At 28.9% G+C, this 19,516-nt stretch overlaps 1 protein-coding gene across 1 annotated transcript in view; it reads left to right on the top strand.

Moving 5' to 3' along the window:
* Positions 1 to 528: 528 nt before the first annotated feature.
* Eip75B (Ecdysone-induced protein 75B) overlaps positions 529 to 19,516 on the top strand; it is a 329,326-nt gene continuing 310,338 nt past the window's right edge. The window contains exon 1 of the mRNA XM_075305938.1: positions 529 to 627. The gene's annotated coding sequence lies outside the window, so the exon portion shown is untranslated. The remainder of the gene's footprint in view (positions 628 to 19,516) is intronic.

Genomic DNA, 19,516 nt, shown 5'->3' with positions numbered 1-19,516 from the left:
ATAAATATAAGAGAATATATTTTAAATATAGCAGAGCTTATGTGAAAAGGTGGCTTGTAAAATTAAAAAAGAAATTTAAATTTGTGAAATTATATTTAGTTTCAAAAAAAAAAAAAAAAACAAAAAATACAAAAAAACAAAACCAATGTTCTGCAAGAATTAAAAACAATAATTTGAGTTCAGTGTTCAAAGTAAAATATATTGAAAAAAAAAAAACAAAAATCAAAAATAAAATGTGTAATTTCCAAACCTTTTGATATTAACAAGCAAAACAAAAAAAAAAAATACTTAACGCTGTAATATTCTACACTCAAGGATCCAAAATATGAAAATAAATGCGTGTGTGTTTTGTTATCGTTGGTATAAATAAATTTTGAAAATAAAATTTATTTTTAATTACAAAAAGTGTAAATTCATAAGTGAACCAAAACGCCCATAACTAACTTGGCAACGATTTAATAAAGTCTTCAAAAACAAAAATTAATAATAATAATTTTTATTTGTGCATATCAGCATCATTTAACCAAACACTTCAACTGCAATGCTGGATACTATATTGCAAAGGATTAATAAAAACCGAATTAATTTTATTTTTCTACAAAATAAAACCATGATCAATTGAGCCAGGTAGTGTAATTTCCATCAAAAAAAAAAAAAATACAGTGAAAGAAAAAATGTTGGTGTCAAAAATATCAAATACAAAATTTCTAAATTTCTAATAAAATAACAATTTCAAAAAAAAAGAAAATAAAAAACAAAAAAAAAAAATAAATAAATAAAAATTAAATTGAATAAATTATAAATAAAAATAATTATATATAATTATAAATTATAAAATAAATAAAAACAAATGTATAATATACTGAAAGAAAAAAATTTGAAATTTTTTAAGCCAGTTTAGGTTAAGTTAGGTCGTAGAGGGGAGCCACCGTGGTGCAATGGTTAGCATGCCCGCCTTGCATACACAAGGTCGTGGGTTCGATTCCTGCTTCGACCGAACACCAAAAAGTTTTTCAGCGGTGGATTATCCCACCTCAGTAATGCTGGTGACATTTCTGAGTGTTTCAAAACTTCTCAAAGTGGTTTCACTGCAATGTGGAACGCCGTTCGGACTCGGCGATAAAAAGGAGGTCCCTTGTCATTGAGCTTAACATGGAATCGGGCAGCACTCAGTGATAAGAGAGAAGTTCACCAATGTGGTATCACAATGGACTGAATAGTCTAAGTGAGCCTGATACATCGGGCTGCCACCTAACCTAACCTAGGTGTATTGATGCCCACATAGACCAGTATAGGTCCATTGTGATCCCTCGATGTGATTTTTATACCCTCCATCATAGGATGCGGGTATATTAACTTTGTCATTCCGTTTGTAACACATCGAAATATTGCTCTAAGACCCCATAAAGTATATATATTCTGGGTCGTGGTGAAATTCTGAGTCGATCTAAGCATGTCCGTCCGTCCATCCGTCCGTCTGTTGAAATCACGTTAACTTCCGAACGAACCAAGCTATCGACTTGAAACTTGGCACAAGTAGTTTTTATCGATGTAGGTCGGATGGTATTGAAAATGGGCCATATCGGTCCACTTTTACGTATAGCCCCCATATAACGGGACCCTCAGATTTGGCTTGTGGAGCCTCTAACAGAAGCATATTTCATCCGATCCGGCTGAAATTTGGTACATGATGTTGGTATATGGTCTCTAACAGCCATGCAAAAATTGGTCCACATCGGTCCATAATTATATATAGCCCCCATATAAACCGATCCCCAGATTTGGCTTGTGGAGCCTCTAAGAGAAGCATATTTCATCCGATCCGGCTGAAATTTGGTACATGATGTTGGTATATGGTCTCTAACAACCATGCAAAAATTGGTCCACATCGGTTCATAATTATATATAGCACCCATATAAACCGATCCCCAGATTTGGCTTGCGAAGTCTCCAAGAGAAGCAAATTTCATCCAAGCCGGTTGTAATTTGGAACATGGTGTTAGTATATGATCTTTAACAACCGTGCCAGAATTGGTCCATAATTATATATAGCCCCCATATAAAATATTCTCCAGATTTGAAATCCGGAGCCTCTTGGAGGAGCAAAATTCATCCGATCCGGTTCAAATTAGGCATGGTCGCTAACAACCATACCAAAATTGGTCCAATCACACAAAAATTGGTCCATATCGGTTCGATGGTTGCCACTAGAGCCAAAAATAATCTACCAAAATTTTGTTTCTATAGAAAATTTTGTCAAAATTTTATTTCTATAGAAAATTTTGTCAAAATTTTATTTCTATAAAAAATTTTGTCAAAATTTTATTTCTAGAGAAAATTTTATTAAAATTGTATTCGGTTCATAATAAAATTTTCATCATTGTCAAAATTTTATTTCTATAGAAAATTTTGTCAAAATTTTATTTCAATAGAAAATTTTGTTCAAATTTTATTCGGTTCATAATCATGGTTGCCACTCGAGCCAAAAATAATCTACAAAGATTTTATTTCTATAGAAAATTTTGTCAAAAGTTTATTTCTATAGAAAATTTTATTAAAATTTTATTTCTGTAGAAATTTTTGTCAAAAATTTCTTTCTATAGAAAATTTTGTCAAGATTTTTATTTCTATAGAAAATTTTGTGAAAATTTTATTTCTATAGAAAATTTTGTTAAAATTTTATTTCTGTAGAAAATGTCAAAATTTTGTCAAAATTTTATGTCTACTTTGTCAAACTGAATTATATACGTATTGGATCGATCTTTTTTGATTTAATATATACCACGTATGGACTTACATACAATTTAGAAGATGGTGTTAGGATGTTTTAAGATACCTTGCCATCGGCAAGCGTTTCCGCAACTTAAGTAATTCGATTGTGGATGGCAGTGTTTAGATGAAGTTTCTACGCAATCCATGATGGAGGGTACATAAGCTTCGGCCTGGCCGAACTTACAACCGTATATACTTGTTCAATCTTTCTCCTTCCGATGCGGCCGCTTTGTCCCAGAAACTTCCACCTGCTCGTTCTCTTTGAAAGAAATCTCAGAATAACCAACCAGAGGCCCTGATGAATGCAAGTATGTTCCTTAAGCTGCACTCCCGCAGATCAGTGAGAGCCTGAAAGAAAAAGGAACCCAGTATCTTGTTTCTTCTAAAGGATAAAGCTGGGCACTGACACAGGAAGTGGTACGAGTCCTCCGTAACTTCCGGGTCCAGGCACCATCTACAGATATCATCGTCTTTAAGTCCTATTCTTACCATGTGTTTCCCAAGTGTGTTGTGTCCTGTTATGATACCAATCAATGGCCGTAATTCCTCTCTGTTCATCGACAACAAAATTTCACAGTTCCTACGTTTCTTTTCATCTCATATCAACTTGGTTTGCTCGCAACCATCCGAAGAGACCCAGTGTCTTCGCCATTGCTCATCATATTTAACCTCTATCCTGTAATGATAAGAAGATAGTGGAGGAAAAACGTCCGCTAGGATCTTGTTCGTTCCACGAACACCCTCTTTAGCCAGCACATCCGCTTTCTCATTTCCTATTATCCCATAGTGCCCAGGTACCCAGCACAGAGTTATATTATGCTGTTCAGTGAGAACCTTGAGTTCTCGACGACAGCGGCTGCCTGCCCTAGACCTTATGTCAGCACTGCACAATGCCTTTATAGCTGCCTGACCGTCGATGAAGAAGCTGATATCGCTTCTGAATAACGGCCTCATCAACAGCGACTCGGCAGCCTTTGTGATCGTAGAAATCTAAGCCTGAAAAATACTGCAAGGAACCCAGTATCTTGTTTCTTCTAAAGAATAAAGCTGGGCACTGACACAGGAAGTGGTACGAGTCCTCCGTAACTTCCGGGTCCAGTCACCATCTACAGATATCATCGTCTTTAAGTCCTATTCTTACAGCCTTTGTGATCGCAGAAATCTCAGCCTGAAAAATACTGCAATCACTATCCAGCGTGTAAGACTCGCTTATTCCTAGTTCACTACAATAGATTCCGCTGCCCGTTCCTTCCTCCATCTTTGATCCGTCCGTATACATGTTCAGGGTTCCGAAGGATATCCTCCTGTCTTCCCACTCCTCCATACTTGGTATAATGTATGTCGGTTTGTGATATGGTCCGTCTCTCTATACTGCCCGGCCAGAATTTCAGTATGCCTGCAGGCTGTCCTCTCCAGCGTGTTCAAGCTCCTAAGTCTCAGAAGTGTCAATTCAGCCGTCTTCCTTGCGTGTAAATCGAGTGGGATAAATCCCATCAGTACCTCCAGAGTGGCAGTGGCTGTGGTCCTCATGGCACCTGTCATATAGATGAGTGCAGTCCTATTTACCCTATTTATTCTCGATGTATGATTTTGGTGTCTCACGATTGTCCACCAAACATGACAGCCATATGTGGCCACAGGTCTTACAACCGCGGTATAAAGCCAGCCAAAAAGAGAAGGCCTCATTCCCCATCTCTGCCCGACCAATTTTTTGACACGAGTATAGTGCCGCATAGGCCCTCTTAATGCGATCGGCAGTATTTTCCATCCAGTTCAGCCTGGAGTCCAAAATAACTCCTAGGTACCTTGCTGATTTCGAGAGCGTCAACTTTATGCCCTGGAATTCAGGAGACTTGTACCCGATAACCTTTGTCCTCCTGGTGAACAGTACCAAATCCGTCTTACCAGGGTTCACCCCTAAACCGCATGCTAGAGTCCACTCCGAGAAATACTGCAAAGACTCGCTCAGCACATCCGAAATAGAATCGAGGAATTTTCCCGATGCCATTATCACAATGTCATCCGCTTATGCCACTACCTTGACACCCTTACTTGTCAGCCCAAACAATACCTCGTTCACCACCAATAGCCACAGCAAAGGTGATATAACCCCTCCCTCTAGTGGTCCTACCCCTCCTTGTGAAGCTCGCTAGCTCGACCACCATGTCCCTGCTTAGCAACATCAACTCGATCCACTTTATAACGAATTTCTCAACACCATTCCTCTGTAATGTATGTACCACCTTCTCAATTTTCGTATAATTAAAAGCACCTTCAATGCCGCATAGGCCCTCTTAATGCGATCGGCAGTATTCTCCATCCAGTTCAGCCTGGAGTCCAAAATAACTCCTAGGTACCTTCCTGATTTCGAGAGCGTCAACTTTATGCCCTGGAATTCAGGAGACTTGTACCCGATAACCTTTCTCCTCCTGGTGAACAGTACCAAATCCGTCTTACCAGGGTTCACCCCTAAACCGCATCCTAGAGTCCACTCCGAGAAATACTGCAAAGACTCGCTCAGCACATCCGAAATAGAATCGAGGAATTTTCCCGATACCATTATCACAATGTCATCCGCTTATGCCACTACCTTGATACCCTTACTTGTCAGCCCAAACAATACCTCGTTCACCACCAATAGCCACAGCAAAGGTGATATAACCCCTCCCTCTAGTGGTCCTAGCCCTCCTTGTGAAGCTCGCTAGCTCGACCACCATGTCCCTGCTTAGCAACATCAACTCGATCCACTTTATAACGAATTTCTCAACACCATTCCTCTGTAATGTATGTACCACCTTCTCAATTTTCGTATAATTAAAAGCATCTTCAATGTCCAGAAACGCCGCCAATATATAGTCGACATATGTCATGGATCTCTCTATGTGATGCACCACTGACTGCAAGGCAGATTCTACAGATCTGCCCTTAATATAGGCATGCTGACAGATTGATAGTTTCCTGTCTAACTGGTTCCTTATATGATCATCCAGTATCCTTTTAAACCAGTTAATATAAGTTTTTTCCATATGGAGAGCAAAAATAAAACAAAAAACGAAATGTCAAAAAAAAATTGGAATATATTAGAAATTAAAACAAAAAATGTTTGTATCATATGCTTTGGTGTAGGAATACACTGATCTAAAAAAACTTTAAATTTTTTATTTTAAAATTTCCAAAAATGATTTTCTATTACATATGGGGGTCAAAAATGCATAATAAAATAAAAATCATATAAAATAAATAATAAATAATATACAAATGTATTTAAAAAAACATGTTCAATAATTTTATATCTAAATGAATTGGCACTGAAATAAAAAAAACAGGTAGCATAATTTCAATAAAAACAAAATCTTAAAATGGAAATGAAAATGAAAAAAGGGAACGCTTTTCTATTCATATGGATGTCAAAAATGTCTAATAAAATACAATATTATACAAAAAAAAATCTATAAAATAAATCAAAATAAAATATAAAAATTGAATAAATTAGAAATTTATTTAAAAAAAAAAAAACAATTTTTATCTATATGCTATAGTTATGAATACACTGAACTGACCACACGATAAAGTTTTCATCAAAATGTGAAAAAATGGAACGTTTTTCTAATCATATGAGTACGAAAGAGGTCTAATAACATAAAACTATTATAAAATGAAAATTGAATAATGTTATACATTTATTAAAACAAATGTTTACAAATTTGTATCTACATAATATGTATTTACATGATTGCACTGAAAGAAAAAACTTTGAAATTAATTAACCAGTTAATATAATTGAAATAAAAACAAAATCTCTTACGCATGTCAAAAATGTCTAATAAAATAAAAATTTCTAAAGAAAAAATAAAAAAAAAACAAAACCAACATAAAATGAAAACAAAACAATAAAAATAAAAATTTAATAAATTAGAAATTTATTAAAACATATTGTATTTATATGCTGTGGATAGACTGAACTGGAAAAAAGATCAATTTCCCAGTAAAAAAAAGCGTCTCCAAAAAAGTAGTGAAAATGTTCTTTTAGGATACGGAAATGGTGCCAAATTGACGCACAAGCGATGAATTTAACATGGACTTGTCATAGGACGGATGTCCAACATTTCAACAGCCGCTGCACTGAATTGGCACCACTTCTTAAGGTGTGAGGTGAATTTAGTGCACGCAGAGAAGGAATATGATCATCTCAACCATGTTTCGAGGGCAAAATATTATTTTTGGACGGTGACCATGGAACATTTTTGTCGCAAAAGTGTTGTTTTCTCGGCAAACATATACATGGTTGCCGAAGTCAGAAATGTAACATGTTTGCGGCAACCATGTTATTTTCTAAAAAAGCGTATTTTATTTTTTTTATTTTTATTTTTTTTTTTTAATACACAATAAAAATAAAAAAAAAATAAAATACGTTTGTTTTGAAAATAACATTGTTGCCACAAACATGTTACATGTTCTCCGTCCAAAAATAACATTTTGCTCTCGAAACATGGTTGAGGTGATCATATTCCTTCTCTGGGTGTGTTTTGCATGTGAATTAAGGATTTTTGTCATATTTTGACAAATACTTTTTAATTTTTTTTTTGATTTTTAATGCATTATAAAGCTTGTATGGAACGTTCGTTATCAAATATTTTCAAAATTTCCCAATTTTTCTAGAAAGGATTTAACATTTTTTTCGGCTAAATTTAAATAAATTGTAACATTTTATTAATTCTTAATATGTTTTTAACCTATTTGAAACAAATAAAAATAAATTTTCCTTTAAAAATATGAAAAAGCGGGTTATAAAAAAATTTACTCAAATGAACTTTCTGTGCAGTTAAAATAAAAAACATCTTTGGGAGAGCATTTTTGGAAGTTCTTTTAAAGTTGCAGGGGTTTCATCTTAAAATGTAAAAAAAAATATCTACAATTTGACAAAATTTTCTATAGAATTTTCTATATGAAGAAAATTTTCTATAGAAATAAAATTTTGATAAAACTTTCTATAGAAATAAAATTTCGACAAAAATTTTCTATAGAAATAAAATTTCGACAAAAATTTTCTATAGAAATAAAATTTCGACAAAATTTTCTATAGAAATAAAATTTTGCAAAAATTTTCTATAGAACTAAAATTTTGACATGATTTTCTATAGAACTAAAATTTTGACAAAATTTTCTATAGAAATAAAAGGTTAACAAAATTTTCTATAGAAATACAATTATGAAAAAATTTTCGATAGAAATAAAATTTTGACAAAATTTTCTATAGAAATAAAATTTCGACAAAATGTTCTATAGCAATACAATTTTGCAAAAATTTTCTATACAAATAAAATGTTGACAAAATTTTCTATAGAAATAAAATTTTGACAAAATGTTCTATAGAAATAAAATTTTGACAAAATTTTTTATAGAAATAAAATTTTGCAAAAATTTTCTATAGAACTAAAATTATGACCTAATTATCTATAGAAATAAAATTTTGCAAAAGTTTTCTATAGAACTAAAATTTTGACCTAATTATCTATAGAAATAAAATTTTGACAAAATTTTCTATAGAAATAAAATTTGGACAAAATTTTCTATAGAAATAAAATTTTGACAAAATTTTCTATAGAAATAAAATTTGGACAAAATTTTCTATAGAAATACAATTATGAAAAAATTTTCGATAGAAATAAAATGTTGACAAAATTTTCTATAGAAATAAACTTTTGACAAAATTTTCTATAGAAATAAAAGGTTAACAAAATTTGCTATAGAAATACAATTATGAAAAAATTTTCGATAGAAATAAAATTTTGACAAAATTTTCTATAGAAATAAAATTTTCATTCGTTTAGTTTGTTATTATTTGGCTTCTCTTCAATCGTTATTGTTGTTTTTGATCTCAGCTTAAAGCCATGCATTGACTAAACTACAAGTGTAGCTTAACCAACAGAGGAAAAGTATGCTTGTCAAATTTATTTGGGCAAAGCCCTATAGACTGCAAGATGGTTGAATGGACGCACGTTTCGGAATTACCACATTCCTCATCAGCATCCTCTACTTGCGAAATAAAATTTTGATAAAACTTTCTATAGAAATAAGATTTTGCAAAAATTTTCTATAAAAATAAAATTTCGACAAAATTTTCTATAGAAATAAAATTTCGACAAAATTTTCTATAGAAATAAAATTTTGCAAAAATTTTCTATAGAACTAAAATTTTGACAAAATTTTCTATAGAAATAAAATTTTGACAAAATTTTTATATAAATAAAATTTTGACAAAATTTTCTATAGAAATAAAATTTTGATAAAAATTTTCTAAAGAACTAAAATGTTGGAAAATTTTTCTATAGAAATAAAATTTTGAGAAAATTTTCTATAGAAATAAAATTTTGCAAAAATTTTCTATAGAAATAAAATTTTGCAAACATTTTCTATAGAACTAAAATTTTGACAAAATTTTTATGTAAATAAAATTTTGACAAAATTTTCTATAGAAATAAAATTTTGATAAAAATTTTCTAAAGAAATAAAATTTTGATAAAAATTTTCTAAAGAAATAAAATGTTGGAAAAATTTTCTATAGAAATAAAATTTTGACAAAATTTTCTATAGAAATAAAATTTTGATAAAACGTTCTATAGAAATAAAATTGTGCAAAAATTTTCTATAGAAATAAAATTTCGACAAAATTTTCTATAGAAATAAAATTTCGACAAAATTTTCTATAGAAATAAAAGTTTGCAAAAATTTTCTATAGAAATAAAATTTTGACAAAATTTTTATATAAATAAAATTTTGACAAAATTTTCTATAGAAATAAAATTTTGATAAAAATTTTCTAAAGAACTAAAATGTTGGAAAATTTTTCTATAGAAATAAAATTTTGAGAAAATTTTCTATAGAAATAAAATTTTGCAAAAATTTTCTATAGAAATAAAATTTTGCAAACATTTTCTATAGAACTAAAATTTTGACAAAATTTTTATGTAAATAAAATTTTGACAAAATTTTCTATAGAAATAAAATTTTGATAAAAATTTTCTAAAGAAATAAAATTTTGATAAAAATTTTCTAAAGAAATAAAATGTTGGAAAAATTTTCTATAGAAATAAAATTTTGACAAAATTTTCTATAGAAATAAAATTTTGATAAAACGTTCTATAGAAATAAAATTGTGCAAAAATTTTCTATAGAAATAAAATTTCGACAAAATTTTCTATAGAAATAAAATTTCGACAAAATTTTCTATAGAAATAAAAGTTTGCAAAAATTTTCTATAGAAATAAAATTTTGAAAAATTTTCTATAGAAATAAAATTTTGACCTAATTATCTTTAGAAATATAATATATAGAAATAAAATTTTGATAAAAATTTTCTAAAGAAATAAAATTTTGATAAAAATTTTCTAAAGAAATAAAATGTTGGAAAAATTTTCTATAGAAATAAAATTTTGACAAAATTTTCTATAGAAATAAAATTTTGATAAAACTTTCTATAGAAATAAAATTGTGCAAAAATTTTCTATAGAAATAAAATTTCGACAAAATTTTCTATAGAAATAAAATTTCGACAAAATTTTCTATAGAAATAAAAGTTTGCAAAAATTTTCTATAGGAATAAAATTTTGCAAAAATTTTCTATAGAACTAAAATTTTGACCTAATTATCTTTAGAAATAAAATTTTGAGAAAATTTTCTATAGAAATAAAATTTTGAAAAAATTTTCCATAGCAATAAAATATTGACACAGTAATATTTTTTGTTTGGTAGTTGTTTGGTAATATTTGGGCTTGACCACATTTTGTCTTTAGATCGATTTCACCCAATAGAAAATTCCTTTGATTCCAGTAGTTAGTCAAAGGGGAAGGTCTCACATTGGTGACAGGAGCGAGGGTGGCTACTGCATAATGACCCTGCTACAGGGTAAAAAAAATTCTTCAAAATTGTGTTTTTGCATATCATCAAAGGAAAATGCGAATTCATGTTATAACACTTGCATGAATCCTTTTCCCCATCAATGTCGATATTCTCAGTGAACTTGTAAAGTTTCATTTGATACTAAATAATTGCAATGCTAATGGCCTTTACCCGCACTATACGTTCAATGATTTCACAATGCCACACACACAAGGAGATTATCATGAAATACCATGCGACAACAATATCCTTCCAACAACAAGCTCAAGGATATCTCTAAAGGATATAACTAACAAACCAAATAGAGTAGGGTCTAAATATACAACAGAGCTCTTTACTCATTTGACCCTGTCTGATGTGGTTAAAAGAGACCTTTATCAAGGTCTGCTTCAAAGTTTTTCCTCAATATTCTCAAATGTTATAGTGAACTTGAATAACAGTATGACTATGACATTAGAATGCTGGTGGGGTGGAGGGAAATTCAATTCCTATACCACTCTCTCTTTCGCTCTCTCACTCACTGTCTCTTTGAATGTTTCTCATATGGTGGGCAATTTGTGTTGTTATTTATTTCTGGTTTCTCCATCACTGTTATTTGGGTATATGTGTTAGTGAAACTGTTATAATCATTATCAAGTGCAGTGGAGCAATCAATGTTGTTGCAGCAACAGCAACAGCAATCATAGGCATAGACAGTATTCATGGATATAGAGATTTGTATGTATATGTATCTACATGCTTTTTTACATGAAGTGCAATCGTAGCGACAGTAGTAGAGTATGACACACAACAACTAGGCGTTATAAAATTCAGTGTTAAGGTCATGTTAATTTCGTATAGATAGAGCCAAAAAGTTATTTATTTTTACTCATAGCAACACCGTAACGGCAAAAACCAACGACTTGTAGGTGTAAATAGGATTGTTAATATGCTATACTCTAGGTATAAATAAGTAGCAACAATTTCCAATTTTACAAAATTTTATTTCTATAGAAAATTTTTGCAAAATTTTATTTCTGTAGAAAATTTTTGCAAAATTTTATTTTTATAGTCGTTTTCAAAATGTTATTTCTACAGACAATTTTTGGAAAATTTTATTTCTATAGAAAATTTTTGCAAAATGTTATTTCTGTAGAAAATTTTGGCAAAATTTTATTTCTATAGAAGATTTTTCACAAAATTTTATTACTATAGAAAATTTTATTTCTGTAAAAAAAAAATTGCCAAATCTTTATTTCTATACAAAATGTTTGCAACATTTTATTTCTATAGCAAATTTTTGCAAAATTTTATTTCTATAGAAAATTTTGTCAAATTCTTATTTCTACAGAAAATGTTTGCAAAATTTTATTTCTGTAGAAAATTTTGTAAATATTTTATTTCTATGCATCATTGTATTTTAATAAAAAATTTTTGCAAAATTTTATTTCTATAGAAAATTTTCGCAAAATTTTATTTCTATGGAACATTTTTTAAAAATTTTATTTCTATAAAAAATTGTTGGCCAAATTTTATTTCTATGGAAGATTTTCTCAAAATTTTATTTTAATACAAAATTTTGCCAAAATTTTATTTCTATAGAAAATTTTGTCAAATTCTTATATAGAATTTTTTGTCAATATTTTACTTCTAGGCATCGTTTTATTTTAATCGAAATTTTGCAAAATTTTATTTCTATAGAAAATTATGACAAAATTTTATTTCTATAGGTAATTTTCTCAAAATTTTATTTCTATAGAAAATTTTCACAAAATTTTATTTCTATAGAAAATTTTCACAAAATTTTATTTCTATAGAAAATTTTTTAAAAATTTTATTTCTTTAAAAATTTTTTGGCCAAATTTTATTTGTATAGAAAATTATTTAAAAAATTTTATTTCTATAGAAAATTTTTGGCCAAATTTTATTTGTATAGAAAATTTTGTCAAAATTTCAAATTTTAGAAACTTTTATCAAAATTTTATTTATGTGTGTGAAGATAAATTCGAATTTGAAATTTGCAGCAAAAAACTTAGCCGAGACACAAACCAACACCAAAAATATTTTTCATATTCGAATTTAGGATTTCAAATTCGAATTTGGATTTTTAGTATTTGGCTTATTATTTAAAAACTAAGCCGCGTGCGAGTAGGCTCATTGGAAAGGGCTTGAGCTCAGCTTTCATAATCACAAAAGTCTTCATTAGAAAAGTATTTGTGAAAAGCGAAAATTTGAAAACAAAATTTTCATCAAATTTTTACAACGGGCCCACTGTGCCAAAACTAAGCCGCGTGCGATATAGAGACTAGGCTCATTGAAAAGGGCTTGAGCTCAGCTTTCATTTCCACTAAAGTCTTCATTAGAAAAGTATTTGTGAAAAGCGAAAATTTGAAAACAAAATTTTCAATAAATTTTTATAACGGAGCCCACTGTACCAAAACTAAGCCGCGTGCGATATAGAGAGTAGGCTCATTGGAAAGGGATTGAGCTCAACTTTCATAATCACAAAAGCCTTCATTAGAAAAGTATTTGTGAAAAGCGGAAATTTGAAAATGCTTTTTCAACAAATTTTTACAACGGAGCCCACTGTGCCAAAACTAAGCCGCGTGCGGTATAGAGACTAGGCTCATTGGAAAGGGCTTGAGCTCAGCTTTCATAATCACAAAAGTCTTCATTAGAAAAGTATTTGTGAAAAGCGAAAATTTGAAAACAAAATTTTCATCAAATTTTTACAACGGGCCCACTGTGTCTTCATTAGAAAAGTATTTGTGAAAAGCGAAAATTGGAAAATAAGATTTAAAAAGAAATATCAAATTGAAAATAAATAAATCCAATTTATTTATTTAGCATAACATGCATAATTTTAAACAATACTTCGTTAAATTATTAAATTAAAGTTGATATTATTTTGTTTATTTAATTTGGTAATTTGACATTACGAAGCAGGTTCAACATTTTCTTTTACATACAAAATGAGCGCTTTTTTAAGAAATGTATGTTATTTTCATTTTTTAATTCAATTGGCAGTTCATTAATAATTTAAGACTATTATATAATAATAAATATAACAAATATAAACTCTTAAACAATTGCAAAAAAATATTTCTTCGACTGGTAAAAAAAAAACAAATAAATAATAGAAAATTATACAATTGATTGTCTCTAATAAAAAATTGAGTTTTCTACCAAAATCAATCAAATTTTTAATTGAAGCAATTAAAACTTAACTGAAAGTGCCGAAGCAAACAATTGCTTTTTTAACCAAGAATATTTTTTATTTCTAATTACTTCTATGATTAATACTATCGTGATTAAAGCAATTTCAATTAGCAAATTAATTGGATCAATTAATCAGAAAAAAATTCTGTGCAATTAAAATTATAATTGAAAATTTAGTACAAACAATTATTATAGTTTCTGTACAAATGTTATCATATTCACAAATCCCAGAAAAAGTCCAACACCAATTGTAATCGGAAAATACATATTATGTTCAGTCATACACAGAAAAAAATATTTTTTTATTCAATCACAAAAGTAATTGATCCAATTACTTTTTTTTAATAGAAATGTCTTCAATCATAGAAATGATAGTAGCAATCTCCAAAGTCAATTAAAAAATTAAGTGATGCAATTAACCTTTGTGATTGATTTTTATTTCAATTAAGAAATTTGTTGAATCAATTGGTAGTATTTTTTTCTGTGTATGGACTGCTATGAGTTTTTAATTAATTTTTAGGCTTTTGCACAAAAAATTTTGTTTACTTTTTTCTCTCCCTCCCGTTATTCAACGCATAAGCAACGCAGATAACTTCATATATTTTATGTCACATACTATAATTATAAGATTATAAATCTTGTTGTATGTGAGGCAATAAATAAACTAAACTAAAAAATTGTGTTTTGCTATCGTAATCAATTACACTTTTAATTGAATCAATTGGATTTAATTGAATTAATTAAGTTTGGGAATCCGAAGCGCGAATCAACAAAATCTTCATCACGTATATATATTAAATTAAAGTTTTAATTAATAATTTAATTTAAAATCTATTTCATCACAATTTAATTGATTTCATTATTTATTTAGTTAAAATAAAAATCAATTGCAAAATTGAATTGGAACAACTAATTTTTAGTTGTTATAGATGATTGATATTATCATTTTCGTGAAAGAAAAAACTTTAATTAAGAATTGATTGGATCAATTAATTTTGCGATATATCAAAATTTTGTTTTTTTTTCGCATACAAACGCATTGAACCTATAAGTTTATTGATAAATATCAGCTGTTCCCAAAGTATGAGTCCTACGCAGAAGAAATATCTTCAACACATTTCCTTTGAAAAAGGTGATAGAAGTTGAAAATTTTTCAATGAATAAATTAATTGGTACAAATAACTTTTTAATCAAGATGGAAACATTAAATTAATTAATAATCTTAAAATTTTTAAGTAAAAAACTAGTTGATACAATTAACTTTTTAATGAACAAAATTAATTAAGTTTTGCAATCAACATCAATTAAATTTTTAATTTAGTCATTTAAAAAATTAATTCAAATTTGCTCTTGACTTCAATTAATTTTTTAATGTCATTTTCGTGATTTAAGAAATTTCAATTAAATAATTAAATGTATCAATTAATATCGTGATTGAATCAGAAAAAAATTTTTGTGTGTATACAAAAAAGAACATTGACAATATAGAGATTTTTTTTAACATTTAAGTAAAACTTTAAAATTTAATTATATCTATATGGTGAAGACTATTGTGGGTCTGAAAGCTGAGCTCAAGCCCTTTCCAATGAGCCTAGTCTCTATACCGCACGCGGCTCCGTTTTGGCACTGTGGGCCCGTTAGATAAATTTGTTGAAAACACTATTTTCCAATTTTCGCTTTTCACAAATACTTTTCTAATGAAGACTTTTGTGATTATGAAAGCTGAGCTCAAGCCCTTTCCAATGAGCCTAGTCTCTATACCGCACGCGGCTCCGTTTTGGCACTGTGGGCCCGTTAGATAAATTTGTTGAAAACACTATTTTCTAATTTTCGCTTTTCACAAATACTTTTCTAATGAAGACTTTTGTGATTATGAAAGCTGAGCTCAAGCCCTTTTCAATGAGCCTAGTCTCTATACCGCACGCGGCTTAGTTTTGGCACAGTGGACTCCGTTGTAAAAATTTGTTGAAAAAGCATTTTCAAATGTCCGCTTTTCACAAATACTTTTCTAATGAAGACTTTTGTGATTATGAAAGTTGAGCTCAATCCCTTTCCAATGAGCCTAGTCTCTATACCGCACGCGGCTTAGTTTTGGCACAGTGGGCACCGTTGTAAAAATTTGTTGAAAAAGCATTTTCAAATTTCCGCTTTTCACAAATACTTTTCTAATGAAGACTTTTGTGGAAATGAAAGCTGAGCTCAAGCCCTTTCCAATGAGCCTAGTCTCTATACCACACGCGGCTTAGTTTTGGCACAGTGGGCCCGTTGTAGAAATTTGATGAAAATTTTGTTTTCAAATTTTCGCTTTTCACAAATACTTTTCTAATGAAGACTTTGTGATTATGAAAGCTGAGCTCAAGCCCTTTCCAATGAGCCTAGTCTCTATACCGCACGCGGCTTAGTTTTGGCACAGTGGGCTCCGTTATAAAAATTTGTTGAAAAAGCATTTTCAAATTTCCGCTTTTCACAAATACTTTTCTAATGAAGGCTTTTGTGATTATGAAAGTTGAGCTCAATCCCTTTCCAATGAGCCTACTCTCTATATCGCACGCGGCTTAGTTTTGGTACAGTGGGCTCCGTTATAAAAATTTATTGAAAATTTTGTTTTCAAATTTTCGCTTTTCACAAATACTTTTCTAATGAAGACTTTTGTGGAAATGAAAGCTGAGCTCAAGCCCTTTTCAATGAGCCTAGTCTCTATATCAAACGCGGCTTAGTTTTGGCACAGTGGGCCCGTTGTAAAAATTTGATGAAAATTTTGTTTTCAAATTTTCGCTTTTCACAAATACTTTTCTAATGAAGACTTTTGTGATTATGAAAGCTTAGCTCAAGCCCTTTCCAATGAGCCGAGTCTCTATACCGCACGCGGCTTAGTTTTGGCACAGTGGGCTCCGTTGTAAAAATTTGTTGAAAAAGCATTTTCAAATGTCCGCTTTTCACAAATACTTTTCTAATGAAGACTTTTGTGATTATGAAAGTTGAGCTCAATCCCTTTCCAATGAGCCTAGTCTCTATACCGCACGCGGCTTAGTTTTGGCACAGTGGGCACCGTTGTAAAAATTTGTTGAAAAAGCATTTTCAAATTTCCGCTTTTCACAAATACTTTTCTAATGAAGACTTTTGTGGAAATGAAAGCTGAGCTCAAGCCCTTTCCATTGAGCCTAGTCTCTATACCGCACGCGGCTTAGTTTTGGCACAGTGGGCCCGTTGTAGAAATTTGATGAAAATTTTGTTTTCAAATTTTCGCTTTTCACAAATACTTTTCTAATGAAGACTTTGTGATTATGAAAGCTGAGCTCAAGCCCTTTCCAATGAGCCTAGTCTCTATACCGCACGCGGCTTAGTTTTGGCACAGTGGGCTCCGTTATAAAAATTTGTTGAAAAAGCATTTTCAAATTTCCGCTTTTCACAAATACTTTTCTAATGAAGGCTTTTGTGATTATGAAAGTTGAGCTCAATCCCTTTCCAATGAGCCTACTCTCTATATCGCACGCGGCTTAGTTTTGGTACAGTGGGCTCCGTTATAAAAATTTATTGAAAATTTTGTTTTCAAATTTTCGCTTTTCACAAATACTTTTCTAATGAAGACTTTTGTGGAAATGAAAGCTGAGCTCAAGCCCTTTTCAATGAGCCTAGTCTCTATATCGCACGCGGCTTAGTTTTGGCACAGTGGGCCCGTTGTAAAAATTTGATGAAAATTTTGTTTTCAAATTTTCGCTTTTCACAAATACTTTTCTAATGAAGACTTTTGTGATTATGAAAGCTGAGCTCAAGCCCTTTCCAATGAGCCTACTCGCTATATCGCACGCGGCTTAGTTTTTAAATAATAAGCCAAATACTAAAAATCCAAATTCGAATTTGAAATCATAAATTCGAATTTGAAAAATATTTTTGGTGTTGGTTTGTGTCTCGGCTAAGTTTTTGCTGCAAATTTCAAATTCGAATTTATCTTCACACACATATTTTATTTCTATAGGGATTTTTATCAAAATTTTATTTCTGTAGAAATTTTTTTGCAAAAGTTTATTTCTATAGAAGATTTGTCGCAAAATTTTATTTCTAGAGAAAATCTTTACAAAATTTTATTTCTTTAAAAATGTTTTTCAAACTTTATTTCTATACAAAAATATTTTATTTCTATAGAAAATTTTGTAAAAATTTTATTTCTATGGAAGATTTTCTCACAATTTTATTTTAATACAAAATTTTGCGAAAATTTTATTTCTATAGAAAATTTGGTCAAATTCTCATTTCTACAGAAAAAATTTGTTTTTTATGTTTTGTAGAAAATTCTGTCAATATTTTATTTCTATGCATCATTTTATTTTAATAGAAAAATTTTGCAAAATTTTATTTCTATAGAAAATTTTCACAAAATTTTATTTCTATAGAAAATTTTTAGAAAACTTTTTTCCATAGAAAATTTTTTAAGAATTTTATTTCTATAGAAAATTTTTGGCCAAATGTTATTTGTATAGAAAATTTTTGGCCAAATTTTATTTGTATAGAAAATTTTTTAAAAATTTTATTTCTATAGAAAATTTTCGCAAAATTTTATTTCTATAGAACATTTTTTAAAAATTTTATTTCTATAAAAAATTGTTGGCCAAATTTTATTTCTATGGAAGATTTTCTCAAAATTTTATTTTAACACAAAATTTTGCCAAAATTTTATTTCTATAGAAAATTTTGTCAAATTCTTATATAGAATTTTTTGTCAATATTTTATTTCTAGGCATCGTTTTATTTCTATAGGTAATTTTCTCAAAATTTTATTTCTATAGAAAATTTTCACAAAATTTTATTTCTATAGAAAATTTTCACAAAATTTTATTTCTATAGAAAATTTTTTAAAAATTTTATTTCTTTAAAAAATTTTTGGCCAAATTTTATTTGTATAGAAAATTATTTTAAAAATTTTATTTCTATAGAAAATTTTTTAAAACTTTTATTTCTATAGAAAATTTTTATAAAAATTTTATCAAAATTTTATTTCTGTAGAAATTTTTTTGCAAAATTTTATTTCTATAGAAGATATGTCCCAAAATTTTATTTCTAGAGAAAATCTTTACAAAATGTTATTTCTGTAAAAAAAAAAATCAAAACTTTATTTTTATACAAAATGTTTGCAATATTTCATTTCTATGGAAAATTTTGTCAAAATTTTATTTCTATGGAAGATTTTCTCAAAATTTTATTTTAATGCAAAATTTTGCCAAAATTTTATTTCTATAGAAAATTTTGTCAAATTCTTATATAGAATTTTTTGTCAATATTTTATTTCTAGGCATCGTTTTATTTTAATCGAAAATTTTGCAAAATTTTATTTCTATAGAAAATTATGACAAAATTTTATTTCTATAGGTAATTTTCTCAAAATTTTATTTCTATAGAAAATTTTCACAAAATTTTATTTCTATAGAAAATTTTCACAAAATTTTATTTCTATAGAAAATTTTTTAAAAATTTTATTTCTTTAAAAAATTTTTGGCCAAATTTTATTTGTATAGAAAATTATTTTAAAAATTTTATTTCTATAGAAAATTTTTTAAAACTTTTATTTCTATAGAAAATTTTTGGCCAAATTTTATTTGTATAGAAAATTTTGTCAAAATTTTAGAAACTTTTATCAAAATTTTATTTCTAT

The sequence above is a fragment of the Haematobia irritans genome, chromosome 4, assembly GCF_050003625.1.
Source record: "Haematobia irritans isolate KBUSLIRL chromosome 4, ASM5000362v1, whole genome shotgun sequence".
NCBI lineage: Eukaryota > Metazoa > Arthropoda > Insecta > Diptera > Muscidae > Haematobia > Haematobia irritans.
This window is presented reverse-complemented; position numbering and strand designations above follow the sequence as displayed.